This window comes from Topomyia yanbarensis, chromosome 2 (genome assembly GCF_030247195.1).
Source record: "Topomyia yanbarensis strain Yona2022 chromosome 2, ASM3024719v1, whole genome shotgun sequence".
NCBI lineage: Eukaryota > Metazoa > Arthropoda > Insecta > Diptera > Culicidae > Topomyia > Topomyia yanbarensis.
In genome coordinates, this window is record NC_080671.1 from 269,939,175 (window position 1) to 269,948,155 (window position 8,981).

An 8,981-nucleotide genomic window follows, 5' to 3' on the forward strand; every position below is an offset into this window, starting at 1 on the left:
GATTTGGTTATGGTGAATTTTTGATAGTAGTCAACACCTACTCTCGTTATTTATCTGTGGTTGAAATGAGGCATATGGATGCTGAAAGCACAAATACAGCACTTTGTGAAGCATTCCGACTCTGGGGTTGTCCGCTAATTATACAGAGCGACAATGGTCCGCCTTTTCAAGGTACTCAATTCATACAATTCTGGGAGAGCAAAAGAAGATACGAAAGATACGAAAATCAGTTCCACTTAGTCCACAATCAAACGGGGCTGTAGAACAACAGAACCAAGGGATAACGAGAGCATTGGCAGCATCCAAAATTGATGGCACTAACTGGAGACGTGCGCTTCAACTATACACTCACAATCATAACAATTTGGTTCCACATTCCAGACTGTTAGTAACTCCCTTTGAGCTAATGTGTGGATGGAAGTATCGTGGACATTTTCCGTGTCTCTGGGAGCGCTCACGTAAGCAGTTGGACCGTACAGATATCCGTGAAAAAGATGCTGAAACGAAATTGATAAGTAAACATGATGCAGATTTAGCAAAAGGAGCGAAAAAATCGGATATAAAAATTGGCGATACGGTATTACTAGCTCAAAATAAAAAATCCAAAACTGATTCTGCTTTCTCACAAGAACGTTACAAGGTCGTAGCGAGAGACGGTCCCAAAGTCGTTTTGATAAGCAGTAATGGTATCCAGTACGTACGTAATGTGCGAGACGTAAAAAGGGCTCCTGTAACACCAGATGAAGCTTCAAATATGAACGTTTCTCCAGATATGTCACATTCGAACGACGCAGACTGCATGGAGAAAGTAAACAGTGATCCGAATCCCCCTCATGTGATGGACACATCGGTTCCTCTCGCCCTCGGTGATGTTGTGAATCCTCAATCATCCAATTTTAAAAGATTTCGACGAGACATCGAAAGACCTAGCAGATTCGACGATCAATTCGTTTACGCTGTATTTCAATAGCGAATAAATTTGGCTGTTTTTTTTTGCAATAAGAGTAGAGTAATAGGAGAATGTAGTAGATAAGTAAGGCTATAAAGAAAAATAAATAATATAATTATCTTAAAATGTACTTACAAAATGCCTACGACGGTGATATGCATCACTGAAATTTATTAAACAGAATTATAGAACAAAACAAAAACAAAAACTGACGTTTCCTATATTATATTGTTTTACTGTGAAGTGCGCTATTAATATAGGAAATATCGTTTAGGGTTGGAGTCTCGGGAGAGCTTTAAAATGATGTGTATGTGAAGATGGATATGAATCATTGATCAAGGTAGTTGCTTAAAGGTATAGGCCATGCACTGAATTAAAAGTGCTTTCGAGAGTTTTGTTTGAAAGCTGTTAGAAGAGAGATATCCGAGAACGAGCATATGTTTCGTTCATACAATAATGGATAAACGGTCAACCAATGAACGTGTGTGCGTGTTTTTAGTGAAAGGAATTTTAGTATGTGTAATGTATAAGGTATCGTTAAAAGATTTGATTCGACATTCAGAAAACTAACTTTAGAGCGAACAGACGCGTTTAAAATTTTCTCGACGCTGAAAAAAAATGGACGGTGAGAACATGGTCGGTTACCACACGCCCATACGTTTTTTTCAATACCAATTTTACAATTGGTGGGGGTTTGGTGAAAATCGATCTTACTGTCCAAACGGCATAATTCCGAAACCGTAATTTTTGGAGTTTTAAAATTAATTAATTTTTCAGAAAATAGTAACAGAGTTCGTGTCTTTAGCAAATTTGTTGAGACTTTATTGTACTCATGAATATTAACCTGAGAAAATTCACCATAAATACTTCTTGGACGATGTACCGCCAAAATTATTTGATTAAATGATGCGCTGTTTAGCGTTTGTAAACCTCATCGAAGATACTAAACCTCCGAAATTGGCGGTTTCAAAATGATGCTATCTTGACCTTAAATTACTGTTTTTGAACATTTGACCTATACATATAATTGGCCATACAACAAAAATCAAATGCTCATCAAAATCGATCAGAACCTGCTAGAGTCGAATGGAAACCGTCATTTTTCATAAATTTCTCTCTACATTCGGAAAGTGTTATCCTCGTTATTAATCATATTACGTTTTCGTCTCAACTCGACGCATTCCCAAAACAAAAAGTGGTGCATTTGTGCTTTTCTCATTTGTCCAGACTACGATTCCATGGCTGGTTATGTTCAATACAATGGTGGAAATGAATATTACATGTTCAGTACGATTTGCACATACGTACAATGGATCAACAGCCACGATCTTGAGATACTATGTGATACTGAAATATCGCTTGAAACCAGCGGCGGATCATGGAGAAAGATCCGGGAGGTCCGGGTACTGCCGAAAATTTTCAACTTGTTAAGAAATTTTAAACTAGTTTTAATTTTAAAGTAGCAACCCCTCACTGCATACTCCCTCCGAGCCGGTATGATTGACGATTTTTAGAGTGATTGCATAACCTTTCTATATGAGAAAGGCAAAAATGTACCAAGGTCCAAAAAAATCAATTTTTGTCAAATATTATTTTTTTCGAGTTTACATCAAATCTCAATGTTTCATGCATTTTAAAGTCATTTAGCATCAAAAATACAAATTTGATTTTGAAATTTTTTTCATTTCAGTTTATATGGGAATTTGCTGTGTGATTGCACTCTTCAACTCGTAACTCCGGAACCGGAAGTCCAATCAATAAAAAATTCAATAGCAGCCGATGGAAGGTTGTACCTTTCATTTGAGACTAACTTTGTGCAAATCGGTTCAGCCATCTCTGAGAAACAGAGGTCACATTTTTTTCCACATACACACATACATACACACACAGACATTTTCCGATCTCGACGAACTCAGTCGATTGGCATATGACACTCGGCCCTCCCGGTCGGGATTAGATTGACGAATTTTAGAGTGAATGAGAAAGGCAAAAACATTTTTAGCAAATGTTGAAAGTTATGCATTTTTTGGTGAGCAGTTCTATGTTTCATAGACATTAAATCAATTTTAACTTCGCTTTCTATTAAATAAAGACCCTTATTACAGTACATCTCTACAAAAACGAGCTCAATTTGAAAAGAAATCTGAGGATTATGATTGATTACAGAACTCTGGAATTTTCTATTGGAATGTTTTCAGGCAGGAATTTGATATTGATGCTATTAGACAACTGTGAAATCAAGACCAATAGATCAGGACCCCATTCCGACAATTTATCAAAAGTCCTCATGATGTTTACAACAACAGGTTATCAATGTACGGATCAGATAATTGTTATTGTAGGGTAAAAGGGTATAATACGCCCCACCGGGGCTAAATGCCCCTCTTCGATTCCCAGGATTCCTGAATTATCTAAAAAGTAAGAATGACTGATAACGGTATCGTTTCATGAAATCAACGTACTAAGTTAGTTTGGTATTTTTAATATGTTGCAAAACAACAATATACACAAATGTTTTAAAAGAGCTACTTTTATGTAAGCTTCCACTTTTTCCAAAAGCATTACAACCAATTAGAAATAGTCGGATTCGATAGAACTATTTCAAGTAGCTTACTAGAATGTAATAGTTACTATCTTAGTTTATAGCTTGGCTTAAAACTATGTGTGTGTGTGTAGAATTATTCATGTATTCACAACAGCTCATCACCGGCCAAAACGCCCCACCCATTGTTGTGGGGCATACTCACCGATTGCTGTGGGGCATACCGTCCTCTTGTTGTGGGGCATATTACACTTTCACCGGGGGTGAAAGAAAAAACTAGAATTTAGGCATCTTTGAAAAATGTTTCATTGTACTAGTATCAGGATGTGTTTAATAAAAAATGAAACGGGTGCTAATTTCTAACTAATATAACAATAAATTAGAGTAGTTAGTGAGAAGATCATAGCGTCGAATGGTGAAATATAGCTATTTTTGCTTAAGGGTGGCGTATTAGACCTGTTTACCCTAATATTGAATTAAATCAGTCAGCATCAATAAATTTTCAACTTCAATCCATTTTTTTTGTTTGGTGAGGGGGGAGGGAGTTGTATGGTGTTAAACCCCAAAACCTTCTCTTGGTTACGCCGTTGCTTGGAGCTATTTACTTCGCTTTCATTTTCCGATATGTTTCAGATCGATCCGATGGTTATAAGTTAGGAAAATTGCAGTCAGACGGTTCGCACAAATTTGCACTGATAAGTTATCAAGTTCCTTCCAGACAACTTGGAAGTGTTCGGTGATTATTTCTAGCGGTTGTAGATAGTAAAATGAAATATAAAATTCGTTTAATCGAAATAATATTTGCCTTATTTCAATGGATTATTACTATATTGAACAATAAATAGGCGACAAAGAGTAATCCATAAACAACAATATTTTTACCATTTTTTTGTTAACCATTTTTTGTTAACGACCTATTGAGTTAATTTGTCAACAGTTGTTACGGCATTTAATTAGCAAGGGACTGGAAGGGGAAGTATATTTTTCAATATTTAGAACCATAGTACTCAAGGGAGAGCAAGGAGTTGAAGGGAGAAAGTTTAGAAAAGCGTGGAAGGATCATATATGCAAGCTTAGAGCTCACCGGCGACATAACTTTTTGTCTGCTACCGTAGGAGTCAGGGTCTTTTGGCATAAGAAATGCGAATCACCTGAGTCTACGGCATGTCCGGACAAGCGTAAAGTAACTTGTTACTTCATGCTGTCGGAACCGGTGGGTTAACTTTCTCCCTTCAACTCCTTGCTCTCCCTTGAGTACTATGGCTCTAAATATTGAAAAATATACTTCCCCTTCCAGTCCCTTGCTAATTAAATGCCGTAACAGCTGTTCCCAAACAACAAGCCATAACTTTTAAAGTATTCAAAATAGATATTTGAAGTCTTCAGTAAAGTTATTCGCAAAAGTGAGAGCTACAAATTTGCTGAAGGCATCATTTCGATAGAATCACTTCAAGAAAATTTCTGAAAATATCTCACTCATAGGGGGATTAATCAGCAAAAGCACAATACCAAAAGAAAAATCATATTGCCTCCATTATATTCTCCGAAGATACTATTGACCTAAAATAAGCCGTTTTGGCGTTAATAATAGATTACATGTTTTTGGTCCTATTTCTGGCAATGGGAAATGATAAAAATCTTTCGTCCGCATTTAAGGTTAAATATCTCTTTTGCTAATAGTCCGATTTCAACAAGCTATAGCTTGTTCGAAAGGTATTCGTATACTCTGCCTAAAAATATATGAATTGTTAATCTATGTTGTCAATTTCGGCCGATAATTTTAAAAATCTGCAAAAAACGCCATTTTTACACATTCAAACATTCATATCTTGGAAACTAAACATCAGAATCAAAAACAAATCAATAGCGTTCTTACTGTTTTGTAGTTCTTTCATTTAAAATTGGTTTGGATAAGATCGTTTCAGCCATTGCTGAGAAACACGAATGAGAGTTTGTCCATTACATACACACACAGGCATTGTCCCAAATCGTCGAGCTGAGTCGATTGGTATATAAGTAGGGTTCGTCGCGGTGCGGATGTGGGCGGTAAATGGATTATCCGCGCCGCAACCGCAAAAAAATAAAAAACCGCACCGCTTACCGCAACCGCACTTTATTTACCGCACCGCACCGCGCGGTAATGCGGTAAATGCGGTAAAATTTTTATATTTTTAAAAATGGTGTTGAAAAATTGTACATTTGTGTAACCATATATAACAAAATGTTATTCTTATTCACACGAAATTTAACTTTAAGAGACTCCTCAGAATGAAATGTTTATGAAAAAATCAACTTTTACATTTTCCATTAATAAAATTCCATACATTTTAAGGCAAACATTATACATTCAAAAACGTTGTACTGCAGTAATAGGAAAACTTTTATTTTTGCAACCCTTCAGTTAATAGAAAAATGTGGAATAAAAATGTAATAAGAATGTAATGTTTTTGACATATGAAAATGAAATGGATGATTTTCGCATTTACGTAGTAAACCACCTTTCATTCTTAACGGAATTTCACCAAAAAAAAATTAAAGTCGGAATACCAGTACTTCTATATAGTAGCGCATATATTCCAATACAGTGAAATAAAAACATACTGTATTTCATTAATAAGAACGACGCCATATTTGACAAAAAAATTGCCTATACATTACATCTAATCAGGAGTCCGGTCTCAACCGGCACAGAATTATTGAACATTAGCAAAACTGCAAAAAATGTATGATTTGTAGCATACAGCAGAAATGATTTTTAAAAATATGGGGTTTTACGGACAAAATATCCCAAAACTCTAACTTCCGCATTCTTCAAGAAACAGATGTATTATCATTCAAAAACTAAGATTGCTCCCTTTAAAAATGAATGAAGTGTAATTTTCCAAATGCAAGTTCGAAAGTTCTAGCATTTAATATATTTTCCTCTAATATTTTGCCAAAGAGCCAATGGCAAAAACTTCAATTGAAGTGAACGGGAGTCAAACTATGTGGTATTTGGCAACAAAAGCTTCAAAAAAGCTACAAAATAGTCTTGACTGAAAAATATTAGGACCTAATTTGGTAGAAAATTATAGTAAATTTGAATGGAAGTTCGCGAAAAAAAGTTATGTAGCATTATGCTATATTTCACCCTAAGGAGGAAAATTTGGTAAACACCAAAATTTCTCACTAGGGTGAAAATTTGTTGGTTAAACCAGTCTTTGCACTTGAGGGCACAAATCCTTATTTCTTACACAGTCGCGTTTTGGCTTCGCCTCATCAGAAACCGACACTAACTTTTTGTCGGAATAGATTAGCGCCGGCTTGACGCAAATCCATTAAAACTAAAACACACTTTGTGTTTCAATCGAACGACTGATAAAACGTGATGTCCCGTCTGAGCAGAAGTTCTGTTTATGCCGATGAGACACAGTGAAGCCGAGACTTGTCTTGGCTTAGCAGGCCTACGCGAAAGCACTATGCTATATTTCACCCTAAGGAGGAAAATTTGGTAAACACCAACATTTCTCACTAGGGTGATCACGTTTGATCACGTGTTTACCAAATTGATATCGAAAACGATTCATAATTCCACGATTTCCTACAGAAATCGAGAGAAGTGATTAACTTTTAAATTGGATTTAAGAGTAAACATGTATTGTTTTTAAATGATCTAATAATTTTGTCTCTATTTGGATCTTGCATTTTATGTATTTGAAATGGTTAGTTTGTGAAGTTTTACTTAGAAGTATAAAATAACTAGTCCAAAATATGTCGTAACAATAATAGCGTCAAAATATTTCGGAAACAGCTAGATTTTCTTTCATTATCAATTAGAATAATCAAAATTATCACTTTAATTACCGCAACCGCACCGCAAAATCTGCGGTGCGGTGAGACACTTTTTCCCGCAGATGCGATGCGGGAAAGAGCTTTTACCGCGCGGTTTTACCGCAACCGCACCGCAAAAAAATGATAAAGTGATAATTTTGATTATTCTAATTGATAATGAAAGAAAATCTAGCTGTTTCCGAAATATTTTGACGCTATTATTGTTACGACATATTTTGGACTAGTTATTTTATACTTCTAAGTAAAACTTCACAAACTAACCATTTCAAATACATAAAATGCAAGATCCAAATAGAGACAAAATTATTAGATCATTTAAAAACAATACATGTTTACTCTTAAATCCAATTTAAAAGTTAATCACTTCTCTCGATTTCTGTAGGAAATCGTGGAATTATGAATCGTTTTCGATATCAATTTGGTAAACACGTGATCAAACGTGATCACCCTAGTGGGAAATGTTGGTGTTTACCAAATTTTCCTCCTTAGGGTGAAATATAGCATAGTGCTTTCGCGTAGGCCTGCTAAGCCAAGACAAGTCTCGGCTTCACTGTGTCTCATCGGCATAAACAGAACTTCTGCTCAGACGGGACATCACGTTTTATCAGTCGTTCGATTGAAACACAAAGTGTGTTTTAGTTTTAATGGATTTGCGTCAAGCCGGCGCTAATCTATTCCGACAAAAAGTTAGTGTCGGTTTCTGATGAGGCGAAGCCAAAACGCGACTGTGTAAGAAATAAGGATTTGTGCCCTCAAGTGCAAAGACTGGTTTAACCAACAAATTTTCACCCTAGTGAGAAATTTTGGTGTTTACCAAATTTTCCTCCTTAGGGTGAAATATAGCATAATGCTACATAACTTTTTTTCGCGAACTTCCATTCAAATTTACTATAATTTTCTACCAAATTAGGTCCTAATATTTTTCAGTCAAGACTATTTTGTAGCTTTTTTGAAGCTTTTGTTGCCAAATACCACATAGTTTGACTCCCGTTCACTTCAATTGAAGTTTTTGCCATTGGCTCTTTGGCAAAATATTAGAGGAAAATATATTAAATGCTAGAACTTTCGAACTTGCATTTGGAAAATTACACTTCATTCATTTTTAAAGGGAGCAATCTTAGTTTTTGAATGATAATACATCTGTTTCTTGAAGAATGCGGAAGTTAGAGTTTTGGGATATTTTGTCCGTAAAACCCCATATTTTTAAAAATCATTTCTGCTGTATGCTACAAATCATACATTTTTTGCAGTTTTGCTAATGTTCAATAATTCTGTGCCGGTTGAGACCGGACTCCTGATTAGATGTAATGTATAGGCAATTTTTTTGTCAAATATGGCGTCGTTCTTATTAATGAAATACAGTATGTTTTTATTTCACTGTATTGGAATATATGCGCTACTATATAGAAGTACTGGTATTCCGACTTTAATTTTTTTTTTGGTGAAATTCCGTTAAGAATGAAAGGTGGTTTACTACGTAAATGCGAAAATCATCCATTTCATTTTCATATGTCAAAAACATTACATTCTTATTACATTTTTATTCCACATTTTTCTATTAACTGAAGGGTTGCAAAAATAAAAGTTTTCCTATTACTGCAGTACAACGTTTTTGAATGTATAATGTTTGCCTTAAAATGTATGGAATTTTATTAATGG